The 24,497-nt window shown below is 38.7% G+C and overlaps 1 long non-coding RNA gene across 2 annotated transcripts in view; it reads left to right on the top strand.

Annotated features, from left to right (window-relative positions):
* LOC147757091 (uncharacterized) overlaps positions 1-24,497 on the top strand; it is a 131,334-nt gene that overhangs the window by 84,825 nt on the left and 22,012 nt on the right. The window contains exon 3 of one of the 2 annotated variants that reach the window (XR_015324815.1): positions 22,894-22,994. The exons of the other annotated variant lie outside the window; for it this stretch is intronic. This is a non-coding gene — a long non-coding RNA (uncharacterized LOC147757091). Of the gene's footprint in view, positions 1-22,893; positions 22,995-24,497 lie in introns of those variants that run through there. 2 annotated transcript variants of the gene reach the window in all.

Here is a 24,497-nt window from a genome sequence, read left to right on the forward strand (position 1 = left end):
CTTGGTGGCATTGTGTGATGTCCGCTAAATAAAAAACCTTGTTTTCACTATACGTGTGCAATAACTTGGTAATATATATTTGCCAAAATAAACAAATATACATACATGCATGCTAAAAGTTCAAGGATCTATCTCTCCAGGCACGCTAGAAGTCGGCAATAGAGAGCTTTATTTTATAAGATTATATAACCCAAGGCATCTGTTTACTGACGTGGTACGAAAGATGTCACCTATGAGTGACTGTGTGCCAGCCAAAGATAATGAGATAATTTACTTGTGGAAACACATCTGTATTTTTCGTTCAACGCATATTACAAAATAGTCAACATTACGATTATCTTCAAGTTGCAGTCAAGTTAATTTATGCCGTTTTATGTCCTGCTATATCTATGGAATAAAGTTTAGCAAACAGAGTTGAAATAGTTCGGTGTCTTATTAGTTACTGTTCGAAGCGTAGGATATATCCAAGTAGTTTGTAACGATGTAATAATAACTAGTTCGTCTATATACTAGGTCCAAATCGAGACGGAGTACAATTTTACATGCAAATCGACCTCGAACCCCCTTAAGCAATGCTGTAAGGACAACAACATTCTTCAGTAACACCTCCACAAATTAGGCGACGGTCTTCTAATTCTGAAAACACGATGTTTTAGCTTATTATCAACTGTATCATCATTCAATGAATCTTGAAGACAATGGCTACATTTTTTACTTTATATCATCGTGTAGCTAAGAGGTAGGGCACATGTTTTCTGACTCTCATAAGCCGTAAGTAGCTTAAAAACTACGTTCAGTTAACGTTTTTGTTATTTGTTCGACGTTTAGCTAGGACCAGTTGATTTAAACAGATTCTTATCGTATGCTCAGTTCTTGGTTGAAGCTAGAACTAGTCTAGTACCGTCAAATATTTAATTCAATATTTCTGAACATTGTTTGCCCATTTCTTTCTAGGTTAGGTATGAAACCCACGACCCACCTAGCTAGAAACTACGCATAGTACTAGCGAGTCCTTTCAAGGCTTTTTAATTGACAATAATCGACCTCTTTGGTCACGATCTTGACCGAATTTGAAAATGCGGTGAGCTACTTAGTCCATTCACGAGCGTATACTTCTGTTTGTTAGCACATATCCCCTAACTAAACAGAACCTATCATATATTAATCTTGAATCATGTACGTAATATGTAAATGGAAAGATCACGCACCTATAACGTGAATAAATACATAAGTAGCTCTACAGACGACGTGGGTGCGATAGAACTGTTTCAAATGGTAAGTATTCTAAAGATTTATTTCGCTTCTGTTGGCCTCACGTCCTTCTTGTTGGCATACGTTATTGTCAAATAGCGTTTTTGACGAGAGACTGGACGGAAAAATAAGTGCTGAGTGTAACTAGCTAACCGACCGAAACCGTCATTGATAATTTGAGTCACTGATGGCCAACATAACTCAAGTGCCCCTTTTATTTGGGCCAGAGTCTTTTCAGTCCACAGAAACGTAGCCGATTTTCAGGAATAACATGGTCGCTTTCATTAATAGAGGAATATTGGCTACCTGGCGGGCCGCGGGAGGAGTTTCCCCTTACCTACTTTCCTCCTTTCCTTTCGGGTATCATTGGGAGAGAGTTTTCTGTTTTAAATGTTCAATGTAAAGTTTTTTTTTCGATTCACTTATCAAGGCAAAAAGATGAAAATGTTTAACGTCTCTAAAATACATTTTCTACGCGTCTGAAGTAAGAAATCGTGGATGTGAGCAGTGTTACGGTTAAAACTGCTGTTTAGAAAGGAGTTGCGCTACCTGTACATTGTGTGAGGGATTAAGTCCTGTGTGTTGATATGCTCCGTGGTATTGTAACATGAAGCTCACACATCGTTAGAACAACCAGATGGACCTCAACAAGGACAACAAAGTAGTTTCAATTGCCTGCTTCAGATACCGAACACAGTGCTTCTATTGTATGGAGCGAAAAAAAAGAACCAACCTTTTCTAATACACTCCGTTACAAGTATGTGGCGTAAATTTGAGGCTCGTTAAGTGTGGCTTCTTGGAAAATGTTAGAAGGTAAGGTTTGAGAGCGATTTCGACGAAGAGCACCGTTTCACTCAGTAGAAAGCTATACGTGCTACGAAAAATCGGCGAAAACTTGATAATTTTGGTGGAATCGGTGGGCTCAAGTTTATGTGCCAGAATTTTCTCAGCGCTGTCTTGTAGATTAAACGTTTTTGCGAATCGTCTTTCGTTTGCCGTTCCTACACAGTTGGGCCTGGGGCGTCAAGAAAGGACATTTCTAGTAGTGAGGGTAACAGTATGACAACTGTTTAATTAGGGTCGTGCTTAGCCTTTATGAGAAAGTGATCCGAGGTATGGTACAGCTGCGGCCGAGGATAACACTTCAAAGACAGGTACACTCAGCAACAAGGACTAATCATAATTAGTTAGAATAACGCCATGGAACGTGCTCCACTTTCTGAGAAAGAACATTCTGTAACGCCACTTGTCAATCAAAGCGGCCCAAGCCTTGGAGACATCAAATCCTTATTTAAATCTTATTGTTGTGAAACTGAACAGCAACGTCGCCGTGGTCCAGCATCATCCGCTCCTTCAGATCTCTGGTCTAAGCATATTATTCTAGCGAACAGAACTCCGTCATGCATCGGAGTTTCTTAGGTTGAGTCTGCAACAGCAGTGTGTTATGGTGTGGTATGTACCGATTAAGCGTCATCTAAATGTGCAGAACCCCAGCTTGCCCTATGGGTCGGCCCCGAATTGTATCAAGAATATTATGAGCAAAGAAGAGGTTCTTTGTGAGTCTTAGAGTACAAAGGATTTAAACCTCAGCACTTTGCAGCCAAAGGGGAAAAAGGCGATAGAGGCTTTAGCAAGTAGCAGGGGATGTTGAATCCTCGAAACGATGTCGGGCACATGAATCGCAAGCATCACTGCCCCAACGCGAGCCGATCGCGACGAGGGGCCCAATAGCTCGCTCTAAAAAGGGGCATTTGCAGTAAAATTTCGAGTAAGGGTAGCACTCTCCTTCCTACAGGGTACAGTTAACTCAACAACTGAAAATTCAAGATTGTCAAAAGCTGATCATATGTTGGGGTGCCAGGCATGTGATAGCGATTTGTTCGATTGTACCATTTTCGCTGGTGAAACTTATTTGAAGCTGAACTGAAGTGGAAAAACGAAATTGTCCTATCAAGGATGGCCATCGAACAACGACTTCGCGCACTAAGGATCAATATACGGAACGGCCTGTAAAGCAAGGACATCAATGGGGCTATTGCTTTCAGCATGACAATGGGATGATAGTACCAGTTAGTGGCGATCGCTATTATGAAATGTTGCATATTTTCTTGAAGACCGAAATTTGGACATTGGATGTAGGCAACGTTTTTTTCAACAGGATGGGATAACTTGTCACGTCGCGCGGGCAATAATTAATCTGTTTGGAAGCGTGTTTCTAGGTCTGAAAGGGATTTCTAGGATTCTGAGGTGTGAAAAAAACACAGGCATTGTGATCTAACGCCTCTTAAATTTCTCCGGCCATATAAAAAACGGGTATCAGGCAACGCCCTATTCGTAAAAACAGTTGTTGAAATATATGCCAACCTATAGCGAGCCGTGATACAACATTATCCGAAAAGGATCCAATTACGCAACCAGCTCGTGGAAAGACATTTGCCTGACACAGATTTCTCCATCTAATGCGCATTAAGCTATACAGGTTTAACCGCTTTGTCATTCGTGTTCTAAGCTGACAGGTCGAAGATAGTTTGAGACACAGGACATGAATACTTCGAGAAGATGTCCTTAAACACTAAAAAAAAATTGGAACTTTAGAAAGGAAAACGTTTTGTTTTTTTTCCTTGTAATTATTTGTATGTACAGAAAATCTTTGATATCAATAGGTATTTACAGTACACATGTCGTGGGCTTCTGGAAAGCTCAAATATGAAAGAAAGGCCATGAATATAAGGGACCAGTAAGATGACTTGGGTAATGCTCGTTTTATGTACCACTAATCTAAAAACAGAGCTGATGACTGCTCAACCTCTTAGTTCTAGCCGGGCTAATGCTACCAGGCTTTGGAGAAAGTATTGACCGTTTTAAGTCGAAAAAAAAAAAAAACGCGCCATTTTAGTCAATGATCCCCTGTGACTGTCCTGGTAACACCATAACATCCACAACTTCTGGGTCGCACGAAAAGGTGCGACAAATGCGTCCCTTCAACAGACTATATTAACAAAAATTATTAAGGTTATTTTGTAGAGACCAAAATAAATAATAGTCGTTAAACATCCAAGTTCTCTTGATTCTTGCGAGGTATTTAAGGGTGTATGTATTCTGGCATTGTCATGCTCGAAAATGTTTTTCTGTTTACTGCTGTCGGTCGATTTTTTTAATCGCTTATTGTAACCTCGTTATTTATTGACGGTAGAGGTCCGAATCAAGCGTTGTGTGAGAAGGCAATTGGCTTCAGTGTACACTTTGGCGTAGATAGTAGAGTACATTTTTCTTTGCACATTATTCTCGCATGTGATCTATTTTTCACGCGTAATCAATTGCTTTAGAACTCATTTTCATATTTCATTGCGTTTCTATAGGTTTTCGTAGATGGCCACATAGAGAGAGTAATTTTTTGACGTTAACTTCATCGAACTTTCTTTTTTCTAATCGTTTAATAGAAAATGTTGTGTTTTTTTGATAATATCGTGGCTACTCGATCTTATACAGACTTCATAATAATTTTATCAAATTCTTTTTACAACTGGCGCACCACTACGAAAAGCATCTTTCGTATCGAAAGCTCCAAAACAGAAGCAACATGGTTATTTTTTGACCGTTTTTTTTTTTCAATAACGCATCTTGGCCATATACAGCACAATTTTTTTCACACACACGCAGCTCTTTCTCCCAACATAACGGAAAAGAATTCAAGATTTCTCCTACTGCATAGGAGTTTTGCAGATATATTAAAATTGTCTTCATTGATCTACATGTGTAACTAAGTATTTTTTGAACGTCAACAAACTAGCAAAACAAGGGTTAGTAAAAATCGTCTCTGACAAACGTTTTGCCTATTTCATGGCCTGAATGAGGTTTTTGGGAGCATCAATAATGTATTCCGATAATTGGATTGGATACTTCTTAATGAATGGCTTTTGAATAAAACAGATTGCTCTACCGGCTTCCATGGATCGTTCGGTACATTTACGATTTCTTAACTAGTAGTAGTTAACGATTTCTAGTAAAAGGAGAAACAATCTCCAGTGGGTGAGAGACCCAGACCGAACTTGTGAATTTCCGAAAAAAAATGAGAGCTAAGAACGTATATAATTATGCATTTTACCTTGTTTATCATTTCGAATAGCTAGACGATACGTGTTAAAACAAAAAAAAAAATATATATATATATAAGCTGATTTTTCTCGTCTAAAATAATTATGTAAGAAAGAAACGTCGTTATGTTACTGGAGTAACGCCAATCTGAGTTTTTTCAATATAAGCAAAAACTTTTAAAAACGAGAGACACTTATTTCTGTATGTTCCTTTAGAGAAACAAGCAAGAGGTTGTTGACGCCTTTTACGTGCCTTTGGTTAGTTGTGTAACAATAGACCTAACTGTAAATGACGGTATGCTTTCCTCGTTTTGGACTACCACATCGCGACACTCCTCATAAAAGTAATAGTTAATTGTTTATATAATAGCGTTTTGTTAGCCGAGGTGCTTCGGCTTACCGGTTGTATCTAGAATCCTCATTGGCTGGCATATGCTCCTTCTCGGACGATTCCCGTAAAAGTGCAATGATAGCGTGTTTACCTCTTTAACTTATTAAGGCGTTATGGTCTAAGTTCGAATGAACGCTGTAGAAACACTTTGTGCTGGTAAAATCCGTCTGAAGCAATGCCTGTCAGCGGAAGTACCGGACGTAAAGTTCGAAACATTGACTTATTCCTATCTTGACGATCTAGCAACGTTGAGTGTCTAGGCGTGTACGACGGCATATAATATACAATATGTGAGTGTTCGCCTGCGGAACCCATGGAGGGCTGCAACGTATTTATTATCATACTTCCCCTAGAAACAAAAAAATGAGGCATTTGACTTGTTTATATGTTGCCCTACCTTTTTACCTATTAATGCGTTTATTTAAAAACAGCTTCTCACAGTTGTAGTATAACAGGTTTAGTTACCGGACAAAATAACAATCTATCTTTTGCGCAGGCGTATATGCACTGAAGTACATCGCGTGTATTCAGAACAAAAAGCAACTGATTAGGGTCAGGTTCGGAGAATTGGCGGCGGCTTGGCCTTAGCGGCCGATGTATGGCTTCCGCTAAGTAACTGTTAGCATATCATTACATTTAAGCCCTTCTGCCGATGTGGCTTCTCATTCGCCTGGTCCTGAGTTTCTACTATATTGATGAGCTCTTAACGTGACAAAGTAGAGTTCCAAATTTAGATTACCCTATTTATTGTTTAATTGCCATTTTGAAGTTTATTGGCCACCAAGCAAGCTCGTAGTACTGGAAGTGACCCTGAATATTAGTTGCCATAGGTTACCAAAATATTCCGATTGATATAACAAAATTTACAATGGTCATTTTTACTCCAACTGTAGAAACGCATAGCTCAAAAGTAAAAGCCTACAGCAGCTAGAACTTCTGCTAAGGAATCAATGCATTTCTGCCACGAAAATGAGCACAATATAAAGAGCGTCCCTTGTTTCGAAAGTACTAATTTACGAGAGCGTTTAAATCTCCGAGGTCTGTTCGGCGTCAGAAGAACTACCAGGAAGAATTTATCTCAACTAGTTCTATTGATTATTTATATGATTTTATTAAACTAACTGTATTATTATTACTATATTCCGTCCGTAGAATTAAAAAGCTTACATCTGCAGAAAACCTAAAAAGCCTCTCTCTACGTTTTTCTCAGTCAGGACGTTCCATAAACAGCTGCGTTGGTCAAAGTTACTTTGAATTGACTAGACTGAAATGATTCAAGTAGTCGAAGGGAAGTTTTTTTATTTTTGTAAAATATGCCAGTAGCAAAAGATATTTCAATTGCTTGCTCATATACCGTTGTTTTCGTAGACCGTACTAGGGATACCGCGATCGACGTTCGTCATAATAGGGTAACAAAGTAGCCAGCTGCGAAGTCCTACGTTTAAGCCAACATTTCATTTTAACTAAACGCAGTAGCAGCAACTGCAGCATGAAGATGTTGAATTCAATAGACAAAAAAAAAAAGATTTTCGCATTTCAAATGAAAACATTTGCAGACTGCATGAACTCCCATGGGTAGAAGCGTCCCCAGAAACCCAGAGAAGGCCGCCGGTATGTAATATCACTATTGAGATAATCGGACGTCGTTTTCTAACTTGTATATACATCACTTTTGTATTAATTGTTTCCAACTGTAATTTTCAACTTAAACGTTATCGTATTTTTATGCTTCGACCACACAAAGTGATTGGGAAACAGGTTTTATATTCTCAGTTCGGCTTATTCCTTTTTACATGACAAGAGGAAAGCGTTTAAAGGTTTATAGTTTTGACTGTGAAGACTGTTAAAGGCGATTATTTATGGCCGCTATATTAAAATGGCGACATTGTTATTATTTGTGTTTAAGTGAAAGTAATTTGTATTCAAATTGGCAGATACGATATGTTACGCGCCACAGAAAAGTAATAAATACAGATCAAGGCCTTTCAACCGCTTGAAACTGCCGGACTTAGGCAAGTCTACCGCAATCTGTCTGACAAACGCGAGACTTTCATTGGAGAAGACAAGTACCGACTTTTTTTTTAAAATTACGCTAATTCTTAGATCAGATTGGCGTTAAGCGTATGACGACTGGTAGTCGTAGTTGCTATATGTTATGAAAAAAGTAAAGGCAGATATCAAACGACCGTCGTAAAACGATAAAAACAGCCGCTTCGTCAGTAACCGTTCAACAACACCCATTCAAGTTACATTTCACCTCATATATGATAAAATACTTTTTTAAGCGGAATAACATGGCAAAACTTTTTGAACGAGAATGATGGATTAGAGCCTTGTTGGTTCGAAACAACTTCAATACCCAACAACATCTTTACACGTTCATAGGGGTATCTGAAAGCACTCGAATTAACCTACTGGGTTGTTTTTGAGAGCATATCATGCTCTTGCCAGTTGGATCATAATAATGTATGTCCGCAATTTTTTTGAACGTTTCAGTGGCGCTTATGAAATCGATGCCCGCATACATAATTGAGTTGACCCCGATTATGGTCGAACATGACCCAGTTTCAATTCCGCCTGTGCAAAGCTTAGCGCTTCTGAAAACTGTCTAACAATCATCCGAAGGCCAACTCTGCCGGACGGTGTTACCAACAGAACAGCATTCAGGAGACGAACATACTACTATCGTATATAAATGAGCTCCTTCCTGAGTGGGTTTCAGGAAACGGGTCCATTCAAGTTAGCGCGCCTTAAGGCCACTTCAGCCATCGATGGGCAGACATGAAAACCACAGGCGAACGAAAGTCCAGTATTAGGGAGCAAAAGTCAGAGATCTATAAGTGGTCTTATCTTCCCCTAGATAAAGCTGGTTTTACGTACTGATGGTACGAATGTGAACCGAGTAAGTGGTACCGCCGGAGGCTTGACCTGCAGTTTTAATACGCTTACCTTTAACTCTTTCACCTTGTCAACAAAATAAAATAGTAAAAAAGTGTTAAATTTGTTGACAAAATAAAGCACTAAAAACGATTAAAGGATGCTAAAAGAAAGACGTAAATGCATTCAAAATTAGTTTTTAACTTTATCTAATGCCCGAGGCAATATTTTATGAACATTAGCTAGGCTTGTTTAATGATATCTCCTGGACAGGCAATCGATATTGATTGTTGTCGTTGTCAAGGGCTGGGTACGGTGCCAAAATTACATGTAACACATAGCTAAGGTGAACAGATAAGACATTCGTGCTAACTATTTTTAGCTCTTATGAAAAGAAGAAGGTAACTGTGAGGTTTGACATCGGTACTACTCAACGCCAAACCTCGCCTATACCCTCAGGCGGCACTGAGCAGTTACCTCCACGTAATTTTAGATGCTAAGCTTATGATTCATTTGGTCGTTGTTTTAATCGACGATGCTCTATATAACCATTTCTACAAATAGGACTTATACATTGTGCAATATAATCTTCACAGCTTACTTGAAAACGGTCGACAAGCTCAGCGACAACGGAAAGACAAGTGTTTTATTCAGAAATAAAGTAGGATGATATTTTCAGTTCTCTACGATCTTTTTCAACGGCAACTAAGGCGTCGCGTGCTGCAACTACGCGCAGATCTTGCTATAGGCCGGTGAGTTTCTACTGTCGATTATGAAGTATTTGTCACATTGTATCTCCCAAGGTCAGCGGCGTTGTTTGTAGGAGCCTTTGGCAACGACTGTCCCAAAAGAACTTGCGTGAAAGGTCCAATTAGTTCTATGCAGAAGACCCAACCGAAAAACAACAAAACGAGCGAGAAATATGATATATTTTTTTATCAAATTAGCAAAAGTAGCGTTTTCAAATTATGTTAAAAAAAACTGCACCTCGCAACACTGGTTAACTTTAGGTCAGCGTGGTACGTATTGTACCGGCTCAGCTACGTATCAGCTCAAATACAAAACCATCAACGTACGTCAATGTTAGTGGACTTTTGGTGTTGTTGATACCATTTTTGTAAACAGAAAACATAGCTAGTCATTGCAATATGTGCATGTACTGAAGGTGGAATGGAATCACACAAAAAGCCCATATCACTATGTTACCATGCCACACGCGTTACTAAAAGAGTTATCTGACAGGTACATTGGGGTAAAGGGGCGCGTAACAACGGAACATCTGGACTTACGAACATTGTACACGACACACCTGTGTGTTTTCTGTGCTGCAAATGAACTGCAGATAAAGTTTTACAAGTATAAATAACGTTAAGATGCTTAAACGTTTCTGTGTATCAATGCAAAGGTTCTTCTGTTAGACGTAAAAGGGCTAAAGACACCTCCCCTCCAAATGAAGAACAGGACTACTAATGGCACTGTCTTTTTGAACAGTAATATAAATTTCAAAAGAGACAACCTAACGGCGGGTCTCCTTGAAATTATTTTTGCCTAAATAAAACAATGCAAAGCAACCTGCGGAAATAGATCATCTTTCCAGTACACAGTTAATTATCGAGACCATAAAGCCACCGGTGATTGTAACTAGGAAAAATGAAATTGTCGACAATATAATGCTTTTTCTTTCTATGAATAAGTTCTTCAGTATTCGGCAAAATGTGCTTACTAGCGGTCTAGTCTGAAAGCCTCTGATCGAGTTTAATTTTATAGCTTGAAATTGCTAAAGTCCCTAGGGGAGTGTAGCAGCAAATTTCCCTAAGCGAGATGCAAGCATTAGTGATTTTCAGGTCCTACCTTACTGCAATGTTTCGATAAAAGTTTCCAAGTCAAAATGGAAGCCACACTCTATAGGCCGATCAATATTTAATTATAAAATGTGCGCGGATGACATGATAACATCAGGCCTCAGCGTGGCATTGTATCTAACGAAGCGGAAGTACATTGAGTGCATTTATCTGTCCGTTATCGTACGATACTATGTAGAGTTTTATTCGACTTAGTTTACAGAAAAAAACGCCATGAAATAGCGATCGCGCCAAAATTGCCGGTGTTGAACCTTACTTAAGTTGAGACAGGTGGGTATTGTCAATCTTACGCTTCGTAAAAGCCTGCTTTCGGAGTTTCCAATAATATTCATATTACATTTACTAGATTCCTGCGTTTCTCAGACGTATTACTCTAACCGGCGAACGGTTACGGCAGATCGCATACAAGTACATCAGTGAGTTAGTCGATCCATAACTTAAGTTACCGATATTTATTTGTATCCTTTAGACGCATTTTTATGGAAATCATGTTCAACTGGCCTACTTTACCACTGTCGCATTACGCGACATTAGGCATTACGCGACGCAATCATACTCCGACAGACGAGCAAATATTAAAACCTGTTAATCTACGAATTTTTGGATGTTAATAGTAAAAATAGGGCGAACCTTAATTCAATTCAGGCGATTCCGATCACACTCAGAGTCGTAATGAATCCGCTTGAAACCACGACCCTAAATATCGATAATGCCTGCAGTATAGCTTGTACAGCGCATAGCTTTCTAGCCTCTAACGCCTTTTCTCCCATGAAAAATCGAAGTGTGAAAAAAAGACCCTCCATTCTGGCTGTGGAAATATCTGATTATACTTTATTTGTGTTACTCATTTAGGTTACGAATTATGCTTAGGCATACACAGTTGCCACGGCCCTCGCAGAAGGCATTAATGAACAATAGAATTTACATATGGAGTGTCTCCGATTGTATTTGATAGTAAACAGCTAGCTGAGTACGAGCCATCTGATAGCAGCTTAACTAAATATATCAACCAAGTTTAGGAACGAACGCGCTTAATATCATGTATTTGCCCACAGTGGCCGCTTAGCTCACCGTCCTGGATATACGCAGAGCCTGCTTGCTAGTATTTCCTATCAAAGGGAACCGCGTTAGCTACACACGAAGAGGAGCTATGCCACTAGTTGCATTTCCGGATATCTTTCTTTCTTTTTTTTTTTTTTTTGGATTGAACTGTACCTGTAATTGCCTCGAATAGTAGCCATGTACAAAAAAAAAGAGTCTCCTGAGGGCTACCATGATGGGACCTACTGAGAGAGCCGCGACTTTTTCTGATCGTAATATGCCTAAGCTCATTCTATAAAACTATCTCATTATGCCAGACACGATGGACGATTGAAAAACACCTCAAATCCGTTACGTGTAATCGTATTACTGAAACCATCGTTCATGTCACATGCAGTAAGTGTTAGTTAATTAAGTTTTCAAAAGCTGTTTTCATACAAACTCGAAAATTAGACGTATTTCAATCCCAATAACAAAAACATGAACAAAAAATCGCGACTGAAATAGCCGCAATAAAACTACCATAAATTGAGATGATTTTACTGCCGCTAAGGGGATTTAATACCAGTCGATACTGAAAACCCCGCAAACTCTTAAGGGTTGCTACCTTGCGTTTATTAAGTTAGCTGCAGGTCAGGTGAATAGGAGCGGCTCAGGATGCCTACGGCACCTAATCAGAACTTTAGCTACATAATGAAGCAGAACAATCATTTATACCACCTGCACAGAACCTTTCGCCAGCTATTGTAATCAAAATATTGGCATTTCTAAAAATCCTATAGCTGTTCAAAGCAGCTCGAACGCTGATTTCCTAATATCAAGCCTAAATCCGATCGTCACAGCCTAATGATAACGTATAAATGTTAGAATAATCATTAAAAAATAATGTAGAAACTGGGGCTTTCTACAAGCCTTGGGTGTTCGTAAGTCCGATTGCACACGGGTATACCGTAGCGATTTCTGCCAGAACTATGCACAATAACACTTGACATTTTCTACTCAATGTAGAACTAACGTATGTATCGACATGGGGCGAAAAGTTGGCACATCAGATATCTATTATCATAACAAATCCAGTTTCACTCATAGCATACTCGATGTTGCCCTTATAGGCAGGCCTCGACTTTTCGATTGATACCGATGATACAGAATCTGCCATTCTTTTAATAAATGCTATAGAAGATTCGCTTACATACATGTCATTGATAGTAATCCGTAAACGAGCCTTAACTAAAACGAAGGACAGAAAATAGATTGTTGGACATGCTAAAAAATGCTACATTTTGTGACTACGGTCCTATCAGCTGTTATATATGAGGTACCTATATGCATGAACAGGGCAGAAAGTATTCCGTAAACAGCAGGATAAGGTCAATAAATGGAAGTTAATTTCTCGAATATAAATGTAACTATTTTACATAGCAGTGTTCCTGTAGTAACTCTTACAGCGGTTACTTAGAATGGCACGTTTATAAAAATTAGATACTGCTTAACACAAATGCTGGCATTGGTCTTTTCACCTCTAATCTCTATTACCGAAATTTGTATTTTGATTATATTTACACTTTTTGCTGCATTTCAATACTTTTACAATGCCCCTAAATGAATTGAACAATAGAAAAACGAGCGTTTCCTAAAAGTTGATCGAATTTTATAAGTTAAGCGTACTTTTGCTGATGGTCAAAGCTTTATAATATCTAAAAGCTCTTCGTTTTTTTACATCATTTCTCCATCATATCGTTCATATTTGTATCCAGGTGACGAGATTGGTTTCGCTCCAGGCTTTCAATCAAAAATGCTCATAGCGGGTGGCAAAGCAACATTATGTTCAATGCTTTTTAATACTGAGATAAAAAAAAAAAAAGACGTCGGAACAAGGTAGAATTCGTATTTTCTGTATGACAAGGACTCGACAACTCACCAGAAGATAGCTTGCTAGGTTAAAAAATTGTATGCTTTATTTAAAGTACGCACCTCAATTAATTTTTCAAATTAACTAAAAACGGTTTTGAAAAAAAATAGATATCGAAAATGAGGAGTCTAGAAATTACTACAAATAGAAACGGAAACGTTTGTGGTATTTAGTATGTAGAGATGAATTAGAGCCCCAAATAAAGATTTCGTCAATTTCACAAGCGATAACGGCTATTAACAGCGAAGGTACTTTATTATCACAGAAAAACAAGGAAAGCAAAGCAACAATGCAACAGCCGTTACTTTTGCATTAACTTATTGGGAATAAACAAAACATACGAAGCCATCACATAAGACATACGTCTATGTATTGAAAGCATTTTCTCATTTGTTATATATATATATGCTCACATATTTGCTCACATGTATATAAAAAAAACTTCAGAGGTTGATTTTTCGTTATAAGGCCGGCTGGAAGGTAGCAATTTGATCTGCGGCACGTTGAAACCAGTATAGAAATGCTCTCGACTTACGAAGAATTTTTAATATATGCTTTAATACCAGATGATCTATTTGAATAGAATGCGTACCTGCAAATTTTAGGCAGATATGTCATTCCGCGTTGCTACAATCGTGACAATATGTCCTATAAACCTATCACGCGCCTGCGGTCAAGGATTCCATGACTCTAAATTCGATTTTTACTTAAACTTGTTATGTATTGTTAGCTAAAAAAGAAGCTAAGCACAAAAGGATATTTGTGAAGACCTTTAGAAAATTCACAGTCGTATGAAATAGCAGTATGTCGGCTTACACTTTTAAGCAACGTTCTTCTATTGGTTTTTATGACGTTGCTTTTCTTTATGGTCGGATTTGAATATTGAGACGATACGTTTCATCTCCTCATCAGACTAATGTAACGCTTACCTTATGAAATTGCGCTGAGGGACTATTCAAAAATATTAGGTCGTCCAGTATAAAACGTGAACCCCGACTTTTTAAAGTTTTTTTTTTTTTTCACAGATTACTTTCAACTGAAGTATTTATTATTATCAGTATAATCTTATGCCATTAGATTATTTATATCACTACTATAGTAGTCCGGGGTACGAGAGTCCACGAAGTTTCGAAAGACGACTTCGACACCACGTTAACATTTGAATGATTTTCTTATTTCTCAAGATTTAAAAAATATTGCTATCCGTGGACGATACAAAGTTTCCAACGTATCGCGTATCTGCCACCGCGACTTTTGTTGTGTACGGTCGTGCGTGGGTATTGTTTATAATGGTAATGGTTTGACTTGGTCTATTCATTTTGACTGTTCATTACTTCGTTCTTCATTGCCTGTTGTAATTGTTGAGCGTTTACTTCATTTGTAGTCAGCGGAGCAGACTTATGAATCCGTATTGAATAACGCATATACTAGATCACCAAACACGTACGTAACTTTTCGCAACCATGTGTTTGCTTCAAAAAAAATGATGCACCGTCAATTCGGGTGCGATGACGTTATGCCCCATGATCATTGTAAAAGATTCATTTTTCATCACAAATCACAGCTCGATGCAAAAATGGATCATCGCGAGAACAAGTAGAAGCATGCACCGCTACGTCTGAGTTTTTGGCTCTCGTTGAATCATGAGACGCCTATCCCTTCAGGTGTTTACCTTAATAATTTAAACAAGTATGGTATTCACGTACACCGAATCTGAGTGCTAACATCCGTGTACTTTGAAATGGGTCGGGTTCGTCCCGTAAAGGTAGACCATATGCTGACTGGGCATCAGTGTTGTCTGAGTGATAGCTGAGACTAATGGCGTGTTTAAATCCAGACATCTAAATATTTTAGGTATCCGTAAATAACAGATCTTTATGGAGCTTTTTTTTCCGATAGAAAGACGCTCTATTAACCCGAGTGCGAGTAAAGCCTGAACTTGACCAAGTTAAAAACCTGACAAGGCCAGAAAATGTAAAGCTTCGAATAATGTAGAAGCTGACATGAGACCTCTACATGAGCCGACGGCCACGATTTCGAATCGTCTGAAGTTTGAATACAAAAGTAGATAATGTCTTCAAAGATGACAGAACGCCACCAATATACCAAAAATGCCCGAAAAACATATGAAGGTCATGCTGGCATAACTGCGTTCCGGGACAATAACCATGCAAACACATTAATGAGGCTAAATATGTGAGATATTCCAGTCAATGGTCGACTAGGTGGCCAATTTTTATTTTGCTGTTAGCGGTACTCACGCGTGAAGCTGACCTCTCCTCGGACTAAAATTTCGACGTAAATTTCGGATGACATAGTTGGCAGAGCTGAAGAACACGGTAAGAACTACAGATAAACGTTATAGTTCCTATATCAGGAAATTCGATTTTCTACTACTAGCTTCTCCCCACAAAATCATGGATGTCTTATATCGCAGGGTTCATATAAATCAAAACAAGTAACTAGAGTATCTGACTGCAATTTATTTGATTCGAAGCATTGGATTACTCAGCCCCGTTGCGGATAAGACAGGCACGACGGTGTAAAACAATGAAATTTCGGTATATAATCGGCTGGTATATAGAGCATATTTGGTCCGAAGACCTAATTAGTTCCATATTAAAGCAACTGAGTGGGCCAAATACATAGACTATGACTGCGTTCATCTACGATCTGAGTATGGCAATACAGTTGTCTTAGTTCCTTCAGCAGTTCAACAAATCTGCGTTAGAGGTTACCCGAGAACATACAGGGCTATTACATAGCTTTTTAATGTATTTGATAAACAGTGACTGCTCCTAGTATAAGATCCGTTCGATTTGTCACTGTTTTTAAGATTTTCACTTTACCCGTGACGTTGCTTAGCAAAACGAGGGGTTTACTTATCCTCTAGAAATTTCAGTTTTAGACCACGAATGTTCGCGCATCTTTTTCTAATGTTAGCCTGTTTCCAGGCTTTTACGAGATTACATTTTCTTATATCCTAACTATAATTGGCTAGAAGTGTATTTGTTGGAGAACTTTAGCTGTCTCGTATAATTATTTCCATGCCAATTTGAACGAGGATAGAAATGCATGTCAAATCTTTCAAGTAGAAAGAGCTTTTAATAGTTCGAGATCCGAACTCAAGCCGTTCTAAAGTGGATTGTGTAATTATTACCACTTTAAATATCGCACAAGATCAAATTCGTTTGCCATATTTATTTGCGTTTAAAATAAGAACTTTTTTCTAGCGAAGTGCCAAAATCTGCATTTTCTATGATGCCTCTACTGATTCTACTGTAAATCGATATTTCCAAACTTAGCTTAAAGCCCCAGATCCACTAGTAATTCTTAAGCCTAAAAAGATTATAGTAAAGCCTACCACCTGTATATGTACCTATATGAAAGCAAATTCTATAAAAAATATAATACTGGACCCTCACTAATTGCACTAACTTCTTCAAAAAGCGCTCTAGATCCGTAACGTTGTCTTCCACAAAAACTCCTTATATACCAGAAATATTTAAGATGTAATAACTATATATATATATATGTAGATACTTGTAGAACAATATATATGTATATACTTGTAGATTGAATAATTTGCCACCAGTGTTCATCTAGCAACAACAAAGGAAGGCAAATATTTTGTTTGGCATTATACAATATGATATCTTGTGTCAGGGTCAAGACCTTGACCTGGGATAGAAGCCCAAGCATAGGTCAATCTTATTGGCATTCAGTGGGTCACACAGTTGTCGCACGTAATCAGGGGAGGCTATGATCGTATACAGTAATTTAGGACTTTTCCATCTTCAGCCTATTGATATACGAAAGCTTAGGTGGCTCTAAACCCTAATTTTTAACACGTCTGTAAAAGAGAACTACAAGATACCTTTAAGGATTTGAAGCTGACTAAAATCTAAAAATTTTTTGTCAAATATACTTTTCAGCGTTCACAAAGCTCTTTTTTGGTCTCTAAAAGTCACAATAGAAACATATCTGCCGGGTCTTCTTCAGGATCAAAGAACCTGCCGTAAAGTGCACTTTCACCGCAAACGTAATTCCGTTGCCGTTTTATGTAAACTGTACTTTACATCCTACATATCTGACAAGGAAAATTTGATAACAGAAAAAAAATGAGGAATCCAAGATCGCCCCTCTCCTGTCCACAATATAGGTAATAACAAATCAGTGGTCATTGAATGAATATGAAAATTAGTAATATAAGATAAAGCCAACTACGGTATAGTCGACGTAATGCTAGGACAAAAAAAACTATAAAATCTTCAGCTGTGTTTTGAGACTAGAACACAAGTGCTTTTTGTTTGCTTTTTATTCTCATCACTTTTAGTCTATTTCTTTTACTTTAGTTTATGTTTATTTGAAAGTGCTTCTTTTTTATAAGTCCATCATAATTTCGGTGCGCGAGGAACGGAATTTTACGTCCAATTTAGGCTCCAGAGTTGGAGGACTCAGGTGGAAAGAGGTACATTTTCAACATCTATTATATGACGCCTTCTGTCGAAGTCAACCAACTGCTGAAGTAGCACATGATATTTGTGCCATGTACCGGCTGGACTCTATCACCGGAAGAATGGCTTTAATCTAATTTCGTACCGGAGGCCTTTATTCCGCCCCGGCCGTCCATTTAAGCTCTACGAGGACCGATTTACAACTCTTTTGAAAAAAGATGGGCGGCAAACAATATGTATATTGTGCAATGATTTGCGTTTGTTGAGACCGAAAGGATGCTAGAAAACGTTTGGGACAACAAAGGGACCAACAGCGATATGTATATAGCCCTGTTGCACCGGGTAAATATGGTCATCTAACAGAAATGACTCTAGAGACAAGACAAAGTCGTTTTCCTCTACGATCATGCCGGCCCGCACACGTCAAAGGTCGTGAAGGCTACCCTGCAAGAGGCAAAGTACGTGGTTCCTTTGCACACAATATATGCCCAGACTTCGCGCCTACAGACTATTAGTGGCAAATGATAATTAATAGCTGAACATCAGGCTCTGAAAAGGGTTTCCAATCTAACTTAACCTAACAAGGCCTTTAACACCAAGTTCGAAAATCTCTAGCGAGACGAGTTGAACGACAAGGTCATGCTGAGTGACGGCGACGAATGCATAATAAATTAATTTACTGTTAGTATTCGAGCTGAACGCTCTGTTTTGTTGGTAGGTGAAAATAAACGGTCCAGTCTAATACTCTGATCGTTTAAGGCTTTTCTTACTTCTAAGCAAAGTTAAGCTACTACAAAAACGAGAAATCCCCAGATGACCTTCAGATATATGAACAACTAGATAGATATATAAAATGGAACAAAAGAAGTCGAGCTGAGCTATAAGGTGTTTAGAGCTGAAGTCAAAGTCTACCACGTTACAAACCGGCTCCATTTGTTATATTATCTACGAAATAAACTCGCAACCACGGTGTGACTACCGACGTGTTAACCATGAATGAATGAAACCAGAAGCCAAGCATCGACCGAGATGTCCGCCACTAATCGTGAAGTTCAAACAAATGCCGTGCCAGCAATTCGCGTTCTATGATAAAAAAAAAAAAAAAATTACTGAATCGAAAAGATTTATCCTCTGTTTAGCAAATGTTTTCAAACAGCTTTGTATAAAAAAAAAAAACAAAAAAAACATCCTAAAAGTGACCTCTTCCGTCCGGAAATAAATGAGGAGGAGCTAATGAAGACCTTTAGAAGGCTCCATGAAGACTAAGCGCTCCGAAAGATAGAACAGATGACAAAAATGAGACAAGCTTATAAAAAAAATATAATACCTTTCCAGATCGCGAAGTATATTTCATTGTGCAGGACCTGAACGATGGGCCGTTGAAAACTGTCTTAATACGCAAGCTGTAACAATGAAGCCTAATGGAAACGCAATTATTGAGTGGTCTATCCTCAATCGTGTATACCTCGAATTGAGATCTCTGAATAGAATATATTGCCATATTTCGCGAATGCGTCCTCCCTATGATCTGGTGGAATTCGAAAGGTCCCACTCTAGGTAGCGCATTGGAAGAGGATACACCGAGGCAAAATTCTTTGAACGAATGAGTATGAATGAGCACCGACGGTACCTCATCAGTCTCTTTAGGTAACGCAACAAATTGAAAAGCTCAGAAAAAAACTGTATTGACGGCTGGCATATACAGATGCAGCTGAAAGCGTACCGTTGGCCTATTTTTCCGTTCCTCTCGCTAAAATACGAAAGCCAAATATCTCTCTCTAAACTTCTTACAGACATTTTACAATAAATGAAAAAGATTAATTGGGTGACAAAGTGAAGGAAGAGACAACTGACAGATTTTCAAATACAAGGTAACGTCTTGAAATTTTACCTATATTTTTCTATCTATCGGTCGTCGTTTGGGCAGAGTATTTGATTTTTGGCCTTGCAAAAGGCCTGTATTGGGGGCAAAAAAAATTGCGCACCATCCAATACTTTCGTAAACAATAAATGCAAGAAAAAAAAATTCGCAGTCAACGTCTCACATTGACGTTAAGCATCGCTTCGTCCGGTCTTGGACTTAGGTCATTACGTGTTTCTAATTTCAGTAAGCAAACCTCTTACTTCTATACCATCACTGAAGCCGCGCCATGAATTTAAGTACTTATTTTTTGTGTTAAAAGTCTTCCCTCGTTTTGTTTTTCTTCTGTCATATGCTCTTCTGCCAAAATTGCATCTGACCCCGTTTCGCCTGGACATAGGTCCCCGCACACGATGTCTGCACAGCTAGCGCAAGCTGAAATTTTAAGCAAGAAAATATCAAGAAGCATAATCCAAATAACAAACGTACATTACTATACAAGCGAAACATCTTAATCTCGAATCAGTATATTACAGCTGTTACAGCCGTAAGAATGGGAAGGGTGACTGTTCTGATCCTATAACAGATGGGCATACAGTTATTCACCATTGATGAATAATAATGGAAATACAACAGGTGTAAGCACTGAGTCTCTAAAGCATCGAAAAGTGCATATACCACGAAACAGAAACAGCAGATTCACTGTTAATAACACTTCACTCCAACTTCCCACCGCTGAGTTCACAGGTCGTAGATACCGCTAAGCCCTTCAGATAAGTTATGGGTGGGTCCGGGCCTCCGTGGTGTGGAGCATGAATCACCCACTTAAGCTTTTGTTTAGGGGCCTAGCTGCTGCTGCTGCTGCTGCTGCTACCGCACGGTGCCTGATAGAAAAATATGCACCGCCCTTTTTTCAAAAATGTACAATCTTTTACCCAACCAAAGCTTATGAGTTTCTGGCAATACTACCTATCTCCTTTGATATTAGCAAATGACGTTTTAACTTAAAAGGAGCGATTCACTTCTGCAGTTACCGTCATCAGAGTTACTACTTCTATTCTGCTTGGCGCTCGCACAGCCCTTCTTCGCTCGTCGCCATCATAGGTTTGAGTATGAAGCGGGTATGCGTCAGGCGCAGCTAGCATGGCCAGGCTAAGTTTGGCGGGCATCTTCGATCTGAGTGATTGGGTAGAGTTAGCTTGATCGGTGTCCCTGATGGCGAACGGTGATACCACAAAGAAGTTTTTGACCAAAAGAATAGCTCGATGGTGCTTTCCACGGACTGTGTTTTTCCTTCGTCAATTTGCTGCGATCCGCTACGAAAAGATGCTGGCCAGCGTTTAACAAAAGTGACGATGATATTACGTATCTGAGTAACAATCAGAGTCTGATTACTAACGACAAGCATAGCAGGAAGTTTTCGAAATTAACACCGATATCTAGCGTCACGTTAGTTAGGGTCGAGTCCAGGTTAACCTGTAAGCATTATAAGTAGTTCGAACAGCACAAATTCCAAAAAAGGTTGGATAGTTTTTATTAGGGTATATTGTATTTTTTGATTTTTGAACGATTGTTTGATCCTAGAAGTATAATTAGTATAGGAAAATACAGCCTGCGAAATCTGCTACTATACCACACAATTGGGGCTAAAGTCTTTTATTTTGCTAGAAAACTAAAAATGATCTGATTGACAATCAGTTTAATGACTAATACTTTTCCTTTGTTTCTTGTTATTATTTATTTTTTACGTCTAACTCTTAGGTTGTTAGGAAGAATTTTAGACAGGTCTCACAACACTTAGTTAGGTTTTTGTAACAGACCTGTGAAACATAATAGCCATTTGTTAACCATGAGATTTAAACAAGGGATGGCCGAATGTTCACAGCTGCCAGAATAATGTACTCGGACCAAACTATCCTTTTTTCTTTTAATAGTTGTCCTGTGCCATAATGGATGCCAACGGAGCTCTAAATAAGAATTTACGCACGAATACATCTAAAGGCAATGTTTTCTTAACTGGAATAGAATAGCTTTTACCGTTCTATGTATACGTGTGTGGAGAAAATGAATTGGAAATTGCAAGTAAATGTCCTAAAGTTGAATTTCCATCTATAGGCCGATTGATCAAGTCAAAAAAATTACAATAAATAAAATACAATTGATCTATATACTACTGCTAATAGGAAATAGTTCTTTGAAAGAGTCGGGTCGCATGGCAAATATTTCGTTGATCGGCAGGACTATTGCTTAGTTTAGGATGAACCACAAGCAATCGAATACAAATGTCTATACTGATAGTTGAATTTCATAAGTAACACTTAACTAAAAGAACTAGTCATGAGAGGCATAAGCTTTATATACGCTTGACGGTCAATATTATTCAGATTTCATTTCCAGCAGGTCGCATACAGTACCCTTATCAGTGCCTTAGAAGGCTTGAATCTTAACAAAGAGGTGCAGTCCGTATATTTCATATCGGAAAAACGTTCCGCAATAGCGTGCGAAAGCTTGTAGCAGCTCCGTAAAAATCTGTTCAGAACTGGTAGCATCCCTTTGCAAAACACTCCTTACATAGTACTTTCCTGTTATATTTCCTGTGTGTACCTCGAAGAATTCTTTAAAAAAGCCGATAGCCAGGTAAAATATGTTTCATTAAGACATTGGTCTTGTTATCGTAGGGTTTAGCCACGGTTCCGCAAAGACCGGGTGCGACTGTAAGATCCCTCGTTTGCATGATTTCTCTAAGAAAAAGACGATGTCTAGGGTTATTAGTGGATTCGTGCGCTGTGTCGACGAAAAACATTTTACAGGCTCTGCTGGCGGATGAGCTCAACTTCTAAAAAGACAATTAAATAACTGAACTGTAGATGTTGCTTATTACGTTTAGGCGAAACCCATATCGGGAGTCGAACACAGAACGACTTCTGGCATTGTTAGGATAACTGACTTTACCCTTTTGACAGTTTCACGTCGAAAGTAATTAGATTTTTCGCTAGAGAAGCGTCCTCTTGAACGTACTTAACAACGTAGCTCTGCAACAATAATGATAACTACGACTAATAATAATAAGAATGAATGAAAATAACAATGAGAATTGTTAATATTGACGTCATGGTACAAGCGCCCTAATCTCTTCTGGTTGTGCAGGCATAAATAGCGTCGGCGGCGTCCCGATGATTCGCCGGCACTTCGGCGCGTGCACCACTTCCAAAAGAGAAAGGCATACATCACTTTGGTTACCCCGCGATATGGGCACAGGGCGAGGTCAAGACATCCTCGGGGACGGGCGTCCTGAGGGGTTTGGCCTCAACAGTTGCCATCTGGTTCTTCGGAAAGAAGCGCTTCGAGATCGAGGAAGTCCGCTTTTTGGTTTTATAATGATATATTATACTAGATGTTAAGATCGTTTCTGTCTGGTCCGATTGCCTAACCATTCAGACCGCTTGAAAGCATGCTTATTCGACAGTACATGATAAGCGCCTTGTGTATGTAATAAAAGGGTACACGCAGGCAGAAATACTTATAAGGACTCCTTATACTAACAGTATAAGAATAATAAATATATTCTCTTGCAATAAACATATAATATATAAGGAAATGCTAAAAATTAATAGAATAAAAGAAGTTGTCACGGCAATATTACTAGAGTATTTGTTTTGCGGTCAATAAATAAAAATGAACTTCATAATTTTTGAAAATAATCATCGAGTGTGTCTGCATAAATGTGTACGTTCTACTTTGACTATTAAAAAATGCAAAGCACAATGAAGATCTGTATCGTGTCAAGAACCAACTGTGTGTAGGAGAAAGGTCTGGAGGGTCATTGAAGGCAACGGTTCACAGTCGACTTAACAATCGTTGCGGCGGAAAGAGAGAGTAGACGTTGTTACACGATAAGACTCCATACGCTCATACGACGAAAATATCCACAGCCGGAAACAGGTTTTTTAGACGAAACATTTAAACGAGTACTTTCACAAGGAAAAACGTTTCGCAATTTAATGCATGAAGCTACATCGATGTATTGGCTTTTTGAGAAACTTGTCTGTAGGCGAGAAGACAGAGCGTTCAAAAGGCCAGTGCTTTTTCGTAGTCGACTGCGGATGTTAGCCTTCGTTTAGTTTCATAGGCGGACAATATTTAATCAGGTCCAACACACGAGAGGCACAATAGTGATGAGTGAACAGCGCAGCGTGGCCAGTTTTGCTTTGGCCTGCCTATCTTATTAGACTCATGGTCCGTTTATTATAGATATAATAGATCTTATTTATGATAGTAGACTGGCATGTATGTCCTGCCCAGTAAGGCTTTAACGTCGGAGGACAATTTTTTTGAATCGACAAATTCGTTTAAATCGCGTGTTATAGAGCGTCGCTAGCTAATAACGGCTCACTTCAGACTTCCGTCCAATCGTAAAGATTGTTCTACGATAATACAGGCTTTTTAACAGCGACATTTGCATAAAATCCTAATGCGTTACCATGAAAATTTTACGTGCCGTTTATTACCAATCCCAATATCAACAATGCAGTATTGACGTACGTGTTCACTAATAGATCTGAACCATGCAGCTTCAAATCGCTATTTCTACGCTATTAGATTCAAAAGTGTTTCAGATACAAAGCTCACAGATAGTCAACTGGGTTTTGCAATCAAACAGCATGAAATCCAACAATCTCAATGATTCGTAGGATTCTTGTCACCGTACCGTTTGCCGTCACAGTGAAATGCCAGCTTTACTATAGTACCCT

This window comes from Varroa destructor, unplaced genomic scaffold, assembly GCF_002443255.2.
Source record: "Varroa destructor unplaced genomic scaffold, Vdes_3.0 BEIS01000003.1, whole genome shotgun sequence".
Lineage (NCBI taxonomy): Eukaryota > Metazoa > Arthropoda > Arachnida > Mesostigmata > Varroidae > Varroa > Varroa destructor.